General features: G+C 43.1%; 1 protein-coding gene across 1 annotated transcript in view; it reads left to right on the plus strand.

The window, feature by feature from the left end:
- The window catches only part of LOC126088425 (uncharacterized), a 188,860-nt gene that overhangs the window by 136,237 nt on the left and 37,548 nt on the right, over positions 1-15,075 (plus strand). The gene's annotated exons all lie outside the window — the stretch shown is intronic.

The following is a 15,075-nucleotide window of genomic DNA, read 5'->3' on the forward strand; positions in this document are numbered from 1 at the left end:
GAAATAATTAACAGTTTCCTTATTTTTTCTCCATATGTCGGCGCCGGCCGCGGTGGCCTAGCGGTTCTGGCGCTGCAGTCCGGAACCGCGGGACTGCTACGGTCGCAGGTTCGAATCCTGCCTCGGGCATGAGTGTGTGTGATGTCCTTAGGTTAGTTAGGTTTAAGTAGTTCTAAGTTCTAGGGGACTTATGACCACAGCAGTTGAGTCCCATAGTGCTCAGAGCCATTTGAACCATTTGAACCATATGTCGGCGTTTCAGCTGAACGCCTCTTGCGTATTAAAATATTCGAAGCTTGGCCTATTTCGTTACAACGTGATGGGAAGCTGTCCTCGACCCGGTGGTTTGACCGAACAGCGCAGTGCTTTACTTGGCATGGCCTGTAACTCTCCTCCACCACTGGACTCGCATTCGGGAGGACGACGGTTCAATCCCGTCTCCGGCCATCCTGATTTAGGTTTTCCGTGATTTCCCTAAATCGCTTCAGGCAAATGCCGGGATGGTTCCTTTGAAAGGGCACGGCCGATTTCCTTCCCCATCCTTCCCTTACCCGAGCTTGCGCTCCGTCTCTAATGACCTCGTTGTCGACGGGACGTTAAACACGAATATCCTCCTCCTCCTCTCCTCCACGCCTGTGAGTCGTGAGATTCTATGGCTTCGCGACAAATCAGAATATAGCGGCACGGCCAGAATCCGAGCACTGTTTGTGGTGTGCGCAGTGCGAGGCAAATGACGCGATTCACTGCTTCTCTGATCTAATCGGAAATGTTTATTGACGGACCCGGATTGTTCTCAGTACTGCTACACTTACACCATAAGCGTAAACAAAGCCGGCCAGCCTAGATTTGATCGCGGGAAAGGACTAAAATTGTCACTTCTCCTACATCACAAATCAGTGGTCTGTAACCATCCCATTGCTTTCAAAAGACTCCTAAATCAGATCTCCGTACTGGAAACCGAGGACCACAGACAGTGTCATCCATTCCGTTGTTTGCAATTCTTCTTGTGTGCGGTGTTTTTCCTCTACGGGGGACCAAAAGGACAGTGTGAGATGCTCTTGGATCACAATAAGAAATCGTTTACGCGGGAGAATCGTACAAACATACCGTCGTTTGATCATCGTACAGACACCCGACGACTACTCAAGGTGATTTGTAGAATCCACAAGTCTGGGGACATTCCATCAGACTTCTGGGAAAATATCATAGGCATAATGTAGAGCGCAGACAGGTGCGAGAACTGTCGCACAGTCGGCTTAAGGGCTCATGCATCCACGTTACTGACAAGAATACAATACAGAAGAACAGCAATGAAAATTTTTAAATGAACACACCGCCATTTGACTGTATTGTTGTTTATTTAATTATGACCTAGGTTTAGGCCTTTCATGCCATTTTCATGTGACTGAGTTTACGTCATTAACATATATTGCAGGTCATCAAGCTCAAAATTGACCATAAATTAATAAATATATTGTGTCGCCACTTACATATGGTATTTCGTGGGCAGCCAAAATGGCATAAAAAGCCGAAACATAGGTCATAAAACGGCTCTGAGCACTATGGGACTTAACTTCTGAGGTCATCAGTCCCCTAGAACTTAGAACTACTTAAACCTAACTAACCTAAGGACATCACACACATCCATGCCCGAGGCAGGATTCGAACCTGCGACCGTAGCAGCAGCGCGGTTCCGGACTGTAGCGCCTAGAACCGCTAGGCCACACCGGCCGGCACATAGGTCATAATTAAATAAACAATAGTAAGTCAAATGGTGGTGTGTTCATTTAAAAATTTTCATTGCTGTTCTTCTGTAGTGTATTCTTCTCAGCAACGCTGATGCATGAACCGTTAAGCCGATTGTGCGATACTTCTCGCACCTATCTGCCCTCCAGATTATGTCGATGATATTTTCTCAGAAGTCTGATGGAATGTCTGCAGGCATATGGATTCTACAAATCACTTATATATGTCGTTTGGTTGTTCCTTCCTCCAGTGATTTTAAAAGTTCCGAAGGAGTGTTATCTGCCTCCCTCCTTATTTGATCGCAAGTATTCCAGGGCTCTCTGTTAATTCTGACTCTAATACAGGATCCGTTATGTCGTCCTTGCTGAAACCCATTTCTTCTTCTGTCACATCGTGAGACAATTCCTTCCCCTCGTCGACGCGTTTTGTAGTGGAATTACTCTTCTGTTCTTCTTGTTGGCTCCTTGGTTTTAATTTCACCGAAAGTTATTTTGACTTTTCTATGTTCTGAACCAGTCAATCCGACGACTATTTATTTATTTATTTTTCGTCACACTTTTGCGGCAGCCATTTCCTCATGGTTTCCCTGCACTTTCTATTTATTTCATTCCTAAGTGACTTGCATTTCTGTACTGCTGTCCTATGCTGAACATTTGTGTACTTCCTTCTTACGTCGAAATATTTTTTTCTCTTTCCAAGGTTTTTCCGCATTTATCTTCCTTGTACGAATATTTTTCTGTCCAACCTCTCTGATTGCCATTTTTAACGACGTTCATTCCTCTAAAAATTGAACTGCCTACTGTGGTATTCATTGTCGCAGTGTCTGCAACCTTAGAGAACTTCAAACGCATCTCGCCATTCATCAGTGTTGCAATATCACACTTACCTGTACACTGATTATTCTGGAGGATTCTCTTAAACTTCAGCCTGCTAGATTGTGACCTGAGTCTATATCTACTCCGGTGTACGCCCTACAATCCAGCATCTGATTTCAGCAATTCTGTCTGATCGTTATGTTAATCTAGATGGAATCTTTCCGTGTCTCCAGGACTTTTCCGAGTATATCTCCTCCTCTTGTGATTTTTAACACTATATTCGCTATTAGTAGCTGAACTTTATTGCAGAACTATTTTTCCACTCTGTCTCTCTCATATACTTATTACCGAGGCCATGTTCCCATATAACTATGTCTTACTACGGCGTTCCAATCATCCATGATCATTAGATTTTCGTCTCTATTTACTTAATGAATTACCCATTTAATACCCAACAGTATGTTACACCAATATCACGATAAGGTTCATGAAAAAAAAAAACCTGAATGCAGCTCTACAATAATGGTGCGTTCGTCGTAGTACAAACTATCATACGTTGGTGTTGCTATGGCCTCCACTGCACCCTACTCTAACTCACAGTGATAGCTGTCCGTGCTGCCCTATCCTGTGCAAGCCTCTTCATCTCCGAGTAACTACTGCAACCTACATCCTTCTGAATCTGCTTAGTGTATTCATCTCTTAGTCTGCCTCTTCAATTTTTACCCTCCACGCTTCCCTCCAAAACTAAATTAGTGATACCTTGATGCCTCAGAACGTTTCCTACCAACCGATCCCTTCTCCTATTCAAGTTGTGCCACAAATTTCTCTTCTCTCCAATTCTATTCAATATCTCCTCATTAGTTATGTGATCTACCCATCTAACCTTCAGCATTCTTCTGTAGCACCACATTTCGAAAGCTTCTGCACTCTTCACGTCTACACTGTTTATCGTCCATGTTTCGCTTCCATACATGGCTACACTCCATACAAATACTTTCAGAAAAGACTTCCTGACGCTGAAATCTATACTATATGTAAACAGATTTCTCTTCTTCAGAAACGCTTTCCTTGCCACAGCCAGTCTACATTTTATATCCTCTCTTCTTCGACCATCACAAGTTATTTTCTCCCCAAATAGCAAAACTCATTTACTACTGTAAGTGTCTCATTTCGTAATCTAGTTTCCTCAGCATCATCTGATTTAACTCGACTGCCTTCCATTATCCTCGTTTTGCTTTTCGTGATGAGGGTCTTATATCCTCCTTTCAAGACACTGTCCATTCCGTCCAACTGCTCTTCCAAGTCCTTTGCTGTCTCTGACAGAATTACAATGTCATCGGTAAGCCTCAAAGTTTTTACTTCTTCTCCGTGGATTTTAATTCTTACTCCACATTTTTCTTTTTTCTCCTTTACTGTTTGCTCAGTATACAGACTGAGTTTGTGAAACAGCATCCTTCATGTCATACAGCTGACACGCTGGAGATATAGTGGAATGGGTGTGGGTCTACCCTACAGACTTCTGCATTATCCATTGTCGTCTCAAACAACGACCCTAACATGCAAATGAATAACTGCTCTTCTACACAGCAACCAGACCCACGGACAACAAAGTTATGAGGGTCCTGTTCTAACGTTCCCGTCTCAAAAATGAGAAGAAATTCTTGTCGTGATTAGATCTGACACACCAAGCCGGCCGGAGTGGCCGAGCGGTTCTAGGCGCTGCAGTCTGGAGCCGCGCGACCGCTACGGTCGCAGGTTCGAATCCTGCCTCGGGCATGGATGTGTGTGATGTCCTTAGATTAGTTAGGTTTAAGTAGTTCTAAGTTCTAGGGGACTGATGACCTCAGAAGTTAAGTCACATAGTGCTCAGAGCCATTTGAACCATTTTTGACACACCAACTTTGCAAGTTGTATTTTGTGGAAGGCTGCATGTGGACGGTTACGTTCAATGAACCATAAAGGTAAATCTATCAAATTAGACTTGATTCTTTTGTAGATAATCAGGTGCTTGCGTACCTCATATCTTCTAAAACTGTCTCTATGTCGCCACTGAATTTCTTCTCTGTAGGCCGCGATTGCTAACATGCGATTTAAAGACAGCGAATTTTTAAATGGTTTCCGATGATACTACCGCAGTGCCACAATAAAGTCTCTATACATGGTCCACCTCATTTATCAATTTAAATAAAAATGAGGATAAGGTGTTTTCGCAATCAGGTCTATATGGGAGCCAGTAATGAAGACAGTAACAATCGCGGAGTCTGATTACAACCTTCCGAGTATCATTATATTCACAGACTACTGCAATTTTTCCATGTTTCTTTCATGTTTCAAATTGTCACACTACTCACAATAAAACATTAGGTTATTTTTAAAGTGAAATGCAGCACTCGTGATCCCTTCATGCCGACAGTCGGGGTGGCAGTTCTAGTCTGGGGTGGTCTACCCAGCCTCCCTGCACAGGGCTCACTTTCGTGATCTGTCGGTTAAATCCGTCAATCAATCGTAACATTAAATATTTCTGTTAATCTATACAGGTCGATTCTTAACAACTGAAACTGTTCTTACGAAGACATCAGCTTGGGTAGTCTTCAGCATTGTCAGATTGGTTTCTTAATCATTTAAGGATTAAATATTAATACAGGGTTACACAGAAAACCGGGAACATTTCCATTGCATTCATAGTAACTGAAACCTTACAACTTTTCCATTTACGAATCATTGATGGCATTTATCATTTTTCAAAAGTTACGTCCTTTAGATAGCGTCCTCCTGTACGAATACATTCGTGAAATTTGCTGTTGAGATTCCTCATTGACCGCTGCAACGTCTCAGATGGGATACTGTGAACTGCGTCCCGAATTTTCTGTTTTAACTCATCCAGGGTTCTTGGTCGAGTCGTGTAGACTTTGCTCTTGAGGTAGCCCCACAATAAAAAAATCACAAACCGATTAAGTTGGCGATCTAGGGCGGCCAGGGTGTGTTACCGAATCGTGAGATGACACGGTTGCCTAACAATTCTCGCACATATGCCATTGATTGCCGTGCAGTGTGTGATGTCGCTCCGTCCTGTTGAAACCAGGCTTCTTGAACGTTTGAGTTTTTTCAATGCAGGTGTAACGAAAGTTGGTAACATCTCCATGTAACGATCGGCATTAACAGTTATTGTGTTTCCCTGTTCATTTGCGAAAAAACACCACACCATACTGTCACTTTACTAGCGTGTAAAAGGCGCTCATGAAGCTCATTAGGATTTGTGTTTGCCCAGTAACGGTCGTTCTGTTTGATCACATAACCTTTGGGATGTAAATGGGCCTCATCTGACATCCAGAACTTGTTTAGAAACTCATCGTCATTGTTTATTTTTGTTATCGTTTGTCGACAGAATCCTAATCGTTGTCCTTCAATTGTCGCACCATCTGTAGTTTGCACAGATGAAATTTCAAATCAAGATGAATAATTCCGTGCACATTCTCCCGAGACATTCAGACCACTGCTGCTTGCTTACGGATTGAACGCTGTGGGCTCCGTAAGGTAGACCGCGTACAACAACAATGGTCGCTGGAGAACACACACTTCTTGGTCGTCCTATTGGTTTCTTCTCGAGGGCAGACGCAGTCTGTCCAACATTTTATCGCGTGTTTATAAAAACGCTGAAACTCCCTCTGCGGTGCTACCAAACTATCATTGTTTTTATAAAACATTTTTACGGCCAACGCACGCTGTCGTCCGTTCTACTGATCCATGGTTACTGAAATGGCGGGCTGTTTACTCGCCATCTGTCACGAACCCGCAGTGCTGCCACCTGCCCATGGCTGCCACTACTCATTTCAAACATTCCCGTTATTCCGTGCCACCCTGTACTACAAGTTATGCATTTGGCGCCAAATTTGATACGGGACTCCCTGCTATCTGTCATACCTCAAAGCCAACACAGCCTATTCTCATCGATTTCCCACACTCCCGGTCCATATGCGATGACCATCCGTCACTTATGGTGTGGGTAATTTATCTTTCCTACCGGCTCGCTTAGCTACAGCAGGACACGCAGTTCTATACGAGATGAAAAATAATGGCCCGCAGTGCGGCATAAACGGAACATTATGTCGATGCATATCATTCTGCTTTCTTTTGCACCAACCTCTCTGAATAGCCCTGTACTTCGTTCTTTAGTTCCACCCTGTTTTCGACAGAGACTTACTACCCACATTTCGCTATTAACGCTCAGATTCGTTGAAACTAACCAAGAGAAATGTAATTTATTCACGAAAGAATTGGCTTACCAAACAATCGACATATTTTTGAGGATCACTCGTCAGACGGGGACTCTTAGATTCGAAGAAAAACTATGGATTTCGTAGTCGTTTATGAAGTGCGAAGACATCAGCTGAGATAGTTATTAAACTCTAGTGGCAGTCGCACGAATAGAAAGGCTTTTTCTGTTAAAATTCTGAGTGAAACACCAAAACCACAAGACATTACCACGTATAATACTGTGTGGAAAAACTGTTAGAATTCGGAACATCTTCCGAACATCTCGGAATGAATAAATACAGCTACTGTATTGTTATCAGGGGAATTTATACCATTCTTCTCGCAAATTGTGGCAAGTTCTATAATGATAATGGAGGTAGATAGCGACCATGCATGCTTCTCTACGAAGTAGACCACAAAGCCTCAATATATTGAGAGCTGGGAACTGTAGTGGCCAGGAGGGACAGGACAATTCATTCACGTACTCACAAAAGCAGTCCCGGACGATGTGAGCTGAGTGAACAGGATTCCCTTCCTCTTGGAGCACAGCATCACCGTTGGGGAACACCATACCATGGCATGGACATGATCAGCCAAAACTGTCACACGATCTTTGGCAGTAATGCGACACCTCACAGTAAGCAAGGAGCACATGGAATACTACGACATAGCTACCCAAACTGTCACCGAACGTCCGACATGTCTCAGTCTTGGGACGTAAACACGGCCAGAAGATGGAAACAGTGTGGAACAGGACTGATCCGACCAAGTGACATTCTTCCATTTGCCTATAGTCGGGGTATTATGGCTTAAGCACTTCGTTTTCCTGTTTCGGGTATTTGCGTCACTAATGAGTGGTTTTGGAATTCCAGCACATCCTGCGATCCCCTGCTTCCGGAGCTCCCTTCGTGTTGTTTTTGTGCTGGTAGGGTTCGCAGGTGCGACATGTGGTTCTGTAGTGACTTTTGCAGTATCGTCTTCTTATTTTTCGTCACAATCCTCTTCAATGATCGTCCATCACGATCAATCAACACACACTTTGGTCCGCGTTGTGTCTTAGCGGATGGCGTTTTTCCGCTTTCCCCATATGTTGTATAAATCTTCGATAATGTGCGTCGTGTACTAGTATTATGGTATTCTGCATTACGGCAGGTCTAGTCATGACGGAGCGAGGTGGCGCAGTGGTTAGACACTGGACTCGCATTCGGGAGGACGACGGTTCAATCCCGCGTCCGGCCATCCTGATTTAGGTTTTCCGTGATTTCCCTAAATCGCTCCAGGCAAATGCCGGGATGGTTCCTTTGAAAGGGTACGGCCGACTTCCTTCCCCAACCTTCCCTAATCCGATGAGACCGATGACCTCGCTGTCTGGTCTCCTTCTCCAACCCCCTCTTGTCATGGGTTAAGCCTCTTCCACTTTTGTCTGTCCATAGCCAGTCTTTTCATTTCTGAATATTTATCTCCTTTGATATTGTCCAGAATCTGATATCTTCTTTGTGGTGTCACCGCCAGACACCACACTTTCTAGGTGGTAGCTTTAAATCGGCCGCGGTCCATTAGTACATGTCGGACCCGCGTGTCGCCACTGTCAGTAATTGCAGACCGAGCGCCACCACACGGCAGGTCTAGAGAGACGTATTAGGACTCGCCCCAGTTGTACGGACGACTTTGCTAGCGACTACACTGACGAAGCCTTTCTCTCATTTACCGAGACACAGAATAGCCTTCAGCTAAGTCCATGGCTACGACCTAGCAAGGCGCCATTAACAATATCTAGAGAGAGTCTCACTTGTATCATCAAGAATGCTGTATACAAACGATGGATTAAAGTTAAGTATTCCAGCAGCTACGTACTTTTCTTTATAGCATTCATTACGTATCCTGTTTCAGACCTAAAGCAAGCCTGCGTGTGTAAACGCGTGCCTTTCGGTTACCCGTCACTGTGGACTGGCTGTCTTGTCAGTCCACTACATTCTTTTTCCTCTTCCCCTTTTTCCCTCTACCATTCCTTCTATTCCTTCCTTCAATAAACAGTCCCTTCTCAAACAATGTCCAATCCAGTTCCGTTTTCTCTTTCTGATGACTTTCAGCATGTTTCTTTCTTCTCCAACTCTTCTTAATACTTCTTCATCCCTTACTCGGTCTTCCCATTTCACTTTTTCCATTCTTCTTCATATCCACATCTCTAGTGCCTCTAATCTTCTTTCATCTTCCTTCCTCAATGTCCAGGTCTCCGCACCATATAGTGCAACGCACCAGATGTAACATTTGGCAAGTCTTTTCCTCAGATCTTTGTTTAGTGGTCCACAAAGTAATCTCTGTTTCCTCTTGAATCCTTCTTTTGCCATTGCAGTTTTTTTCCTAATTTCTGTTGAGCAATACATATCATCCATTATTACACTTCCTAAGTAATTGAAGTTATTCACTTGCTCTGTTTTCCCTCCCCCTATTTTCATACGGCATTTTCTCCGCTTTCCTCCAATTACCATGCTTTTCGTTTTCTTCTTGTTAATCTTCATTCCATATTCATGTCCGAAACAACAGATGCCATCCTCATATCGTTTAAGGCTAACCGGCTGATGACCTCCTTCAGTGCGGATGTAAACGATTTGCCTGAACTCTTACGGGACTCGGTGGATTGTCTGCCGCGAGTAATGGATATAATGGCAGGGGCACTACGAATGTAGTGTGTGGACTATAAGTTGAGAATGTGGGTCTCACTGGGAGATCCCGGGTTCGAGTCCCAGTAGGGGCACACATTTTCAACTGTTCCCGTTGATGTATATCAACGCCCGTCAGCAGTTAATGGTATTGATTTAATAGTAATTTCATTCCATCAGTTTGTCCAATCTGATACAGTCAAAAGTCTTCTCAAGATCAATGAACACGACATACACCTTCCTTTTCTTCTCCATGTACCTCTCCCCTAACACTCTCAGTAGCCCAATGGCATCTCTAGTTCTCACTCCTCGCCTGAAACCAAATTGTTCATCTCCTGTTACGCAATTCAACTTTTCATATGTCCGTCATGAGAAACCAAATACTTCGGCTTCCTTGTTATGGAAACACCGACAATACGAGCATCAACAATGTGCTCACAACTACAGGGAACGCTCTTCTGACCACGCATGACACTTCCAACGTGTTGAGGACATTGCACAGGTTCCGTTCGCGGACAAATACAATACCACAATCCACAGGATTGGCTAGCATTTGCATTTACGTTAAATCATGCATTTCTCACAGTGTTTCCATATTTTTGTCGTGTCTCTGTATGTCCTGCGAATCACCACGATGGTAAAAAGAAAAAAAAAAACAGACTTTACACGCTACTCGCCAACATTTTCTTCGCATACAGATATCGGGAATGCAATAGCAAAAGCCGAAAATAGTACTGGTATCAGAAATACCCTCTGTGACGCACAGTAGGTTGGCGTGTTGAGTATAGATACGCATGTGGGGGTTTCCGGACTAAAATATCACTCACGATATTACATGATGAAAGTAAATACCTGGAGGGCGCTACCTACTCAGTATGATTCGTGGGCCAACACCTCTTTGGAGTCGCACGGAAGGCGCAGCTGGCAGCCTCGCAGATGGTGCTGAGATCGCGCTGCGAGATTCCCCGCCTCTCAGGGGATTCCCCTGCAGGCAGCCAAATTAATGAGCCGCCCACCGCCCGCGAGTGCTGCCTCTGCAGAAAACTCGCTGCTTCTTTCCGGAACGCAGAATCGCAGTGCGGCTGTAACAGCGAACGAAAAATCTCATGTCCCCTGCGGCGCAATAATTCTGTTTGCATTCGACCTCGGAAGACGCTGAATAATGATTCACACTGTGATCTGCGTCAACGTTTGTCCCTGAATTTGCTAGTAAATTTTCTGTGAATTTACTGATTACATCCAGTAAAAAATAAAAATTTGCGTGTTATATAATTCCAAAATCAAATGTACTATTTTCATAATACGTAACCTTCTTTCCTTATCTTGTTGGATCAGGCCATCGGACAGGGCTATTGGACAGTTGACAGAGAGAACACACTTCGTTGCTAAATGAATCTGACCATGTTACGTAATACGAAAATGCGTCTCTGGACTTAACAAATATCATAGTTCCTCTGATTTACGTGGAAAAATGTTGTTTTGTAAGGATAACATTACATACCATTTTACTACGTTTGTTTCTATCTTTTATTGATCTCTCTCATGCTGTGATAGCCTTTGTAACGGTCCAAGTAACAGTAACGGACTGCTGGTGACTAACAATGACGATACTATTTTGTCCACTGATTTCGTTTGTGATTACACTCAGCGTCTGTGACTAAACCGGATAACTGTTCATTGTTGCTCTACCAATCTATGGAAGACATCCAAACTTGTATTTCATTACATCAGCAAATTATCATATAATTTTGATGCGTCTCAGCTGCACGCAACCGTTTCACGGGAAACGCTAAAGACTCCATATTCGCATTACGAAACGTGAGCGCTAACGCTTGGGCATTGTTGAACGTAAACAGTGTGACAACAACACTGCTGGAGAAAAAGATGTGCTCAGCTCCGAAAGATCTATAGAACTAGCAGTGCGTCATCCCACTATAGATAGTATTAGGGCAACGTAGGTAAACCTCCGCCTTCTGGCCTTAGACGGATCATTAGGATCCGACAGACCGCCGCGTCATCCTCTACCTATGGCATCATCGGATGCGGGATGGAGGGGCATGTCGTCAGCATACCACTCTCCCGGCCACTGTCAGGTGTCTTGACCTTTGAACCGCTGGTAATAGACCGAGTAGCTGCTCATTTGGCCTCAGGAGGCTGAATGCAACCCGTAGCAGTGCTTTCACCAAGGAAAAATGCCTGGCACTATCGGGAAACGTCAGCTGCAGCTCATATAATTTGCTGTTATATTAAAGCATTCCTGATTTGTGTTACCACTCGCTGCTTGCAGAAGAAGGTAGCAAGGCCTTTCAGGTGTAAGTGATTCGTTTTATCGTTAGTTTTTACACTGATATATGTGTACTTTTGTCTATATATATCGTTTTCCCATAACTTACTCTAAAATGCGTACGTGAGGCGAGTGAATGTGAATCTGGTAAGGGTGGCCGGTAGCTGTAGTCTGGTAGAGTAGTTTTGCCAACTAGTAATAGCACAAACAGAATGGTTGAAATTTACGATTATGGCACGTGCTTGGTCAGGTAGAAACAGTTAGGTTGGCATTGAATACCGTGGTCCTCTTCGTTGAGTACAGTCTCTAATTTTGAAAAGCGAGAGCGGTTTGATACGTACTGTGTGGGACGTAATGCCACTAACACCTGCCTTTCGGACATTCTGTGGACTGAGCTATCTGGATGTACTTAGTGTGCGATATTTCTACTTAATAATCTCTTTTCAGCATTTTGGATATTAGGGGGAAATCATGCTAGTTATTGTAGGGGCGATTTCGTGTACATATTTATTATTATTATGTTTTTGGTATGGAGTAACTTGTGTGTGAGTCGGTTTGCTACCACGCGGAGTATAATACAAAGAAACATCTCTCCTGTGTAGAGTTAGTGAAGGGGAATTGATTTCATTGTATCAAGTAAATCTGCAAACTGTAATTGTGCAAAATATGGAGTTGAATATTTGTATTTTTGGTCACTTGAGGGAGCTGAATGTTGGTAACTTCGTTCTGACATGACTCCACATAATCGATGGTAGAAATCAAGTTCATCATATCACTCATCTTCAGTCAAACTTGCGCCTTCAGCACTTGGGTAATATACGAAGAGGTTGACTTTTCTCGCGGAATGGGAGGAGGAGAAGATTAGTGTTTAACGTACCGTCGACAATAAGGGCATTAGAGACGGAGCACAAGCTTGGATTAGGGAAGAATGGGGAACGAAATCAGCCGTGCCCATTCAAAGGGAAGGCAAGCGGCCGTGCCCATTCAAAGGAGCCATCCCGGCATTAGCCTGAAGCGATTTAGGGATATCACGGAAAACCTAAATCAGGATGGCCGGACGCCGGTTTGAACTGTCGTCCTCCCGAATGTGAGTCCAGTGTGCTAACCACTGCGCTCCCTCGCTTGGTTTCTCACTGAATGCATGGATTTTCTTTGTGTTTACAATGGGTATGTTCAGGCACATGGTACTCGGAGTGCATGGAAATTCAATTCTTTGCTAATCGCTGAATAGATTTAATATTGCAGAATGGAACGAATACCTGCATATGTTTTTCATGATACGTATTTTAATGTAGTTTTCTTGGTTCGGCACATGCTGAAGGTTGAGCCTTGACCTCTTTGCTGAGTATACAGATGGCCTGGCAGTGGTTATCAGTAGTGGAGAATCACTTTTATTTCCGTTTTTTTTTTCTTATTAAAAGTATGAGTGTGTGACTACGTTATTTTCTATCTTAAACATCGTGTGCTTTTCTTAACATTACCATACCTTCCCCATCCGCATTGTCCTTTTTGATGATATGTAGTGCTTGTAAAAAGTTAACTATTCAGTGCTGATGTATTGGTAAATTTATTGCTTTTTAAAGTCTGGATCATGTATGTACATTATGTTTTTGAAAGTATTTTCTTGGTGTGTCTCTACTTAGATCAACCAGGCTTGACAAATTAATCCTTTAATAGAATACTTAAAAAAACTGGTCTTATATGTTATGATCCCAGGTCATAAATGCATTTCATGCAGGACACTTTTGGTCTATCAAGTCGGGAAACCGGGTTCCCGGGTTCGATTCCCGGCGGGGTCAGGGATTATCTCTGCCTCGTGATGGCTGGGTGTTGTGTGATGTTCTTAGGTTAGTTAGGTTTAAGTAGTTCTAAGTTCTAGGGGACTGATGACCATAGATGTTAAGTCCCATAGTGCTCAGAGCCATTTGAACCATTTTTGAAGTCGGGAAACTACCACAAACTGGTCTACAAAAACCACGTAAGCTGCAGCGCATGTGCGTCGCAAGAGATTTTCACTGTTATTTCGCTCTCTTCGCACGAACTACTATTCCCAGAAAAAAAGAATAACCCTTTCTTCTACGAAATTTAACGTAGTTTAATTTAGTACTGGAATACGTTTTTGCTAGAGGCTGCGGTTTTCGAATTATTCAAGAAAAAAATACAAAAGTGCCCTTTAAACATAACCCCACCCCCACGTTCACTTCCAGCTGGTTAGGACTTTCGGTATGTTGTTCATGGTACTCCCTATCACCATACAAAAATTTACAACTACACAAATTATTTCTCATATTCGACCTTTTTTGGTCTTCATTGACTGAGGTTTCTTGGCCTCTTGCTTCATCAGCAATTCCGTTAACATTATTAATTTAAGGGTAATGAAAGAAAAACGACTTTTGTAAACGTTAACCAAAAATTAATTATGTTTATAATTCGATGTAAATTTAACCCTTACGAGCGGAATAGTTTCATAGTATGAAGACCACACAAACAAAACGATTTAATTGTAGATTTTGTGCTGTTAAAATTACACAAATATCAGCTTTACAGTTTGTAAGTGCACGAAAAAGCCGGTGGCGTGACAGCACAATCTGTGAAGGCTAAAAAAAGGTGCCATGAACAATCCAGGCTGGTGGGGGTGAGTGTGAGCGGTGGGTTGCCTTCGAAGATCACATTTGTACGTTTTCCTTGAATAGCTAGAAAACTGTGGCATCTCGCGGAAACGTATCCCAGTACAAAATTAAACTGTATTAAATTTTTTACAAAAAGGTCAGATTCAGTTTTTTCTCTATAACCAATAGTTTGTGCGAATAAAGTGGAGGAATTATAAAAACCTCACGCAACTCGGATGCGCTGTAGTTTGGTTTTTGTAGGTGAACTTTCGGTGGTTTCCTGTCTTGATAGACCTCAAGTGTTCTGTATCAGTTTGTTTGCCTCGACTTCCTCTGCACCACTGTGGAACGCTGTAAACAGTTATGGTTTAACCCTGTATATTACATGTATATCCGTGACACTGAAATTTGGCCAAGAATTGTATGTACTACCATAAATTGCAAAACTTCACGTAGCGTACCCTGACAATTATTTTTTAAGAAAAATATGCCAAGTACTGGACAGGGGCTGGTAACGAGACATGTTGACTGATTACAAAGACGGTGGAGCCAACTAGATAATTGCATTCGGTTGACGTCATCGTGGTGTCAGGTGTAGGAAGATACACAGTGGAGCAATGAAATAGAAATGTGTTCGATATCATATAGAGTGGAACGCGCAAAAAAATTTAAACTGCACTCTTACGTCTCACCCTAACCACCTCCAT

Source organism: Schistocerca cancellata, chromosome 6 (assembly GCF_023864275.1).
Source record: "Schistocerca cancellata isolate TAMUIC-IGC-003103 chromosome 6, iqSchCanc2.1, whole genome shotgun sequence".
Lineage (NCBI taxonomy): Eukaryota > Metazoa > Arthropoda > Insecta > Orthoptera > Acrididae > Schistocerca > Schistocerca cancellata.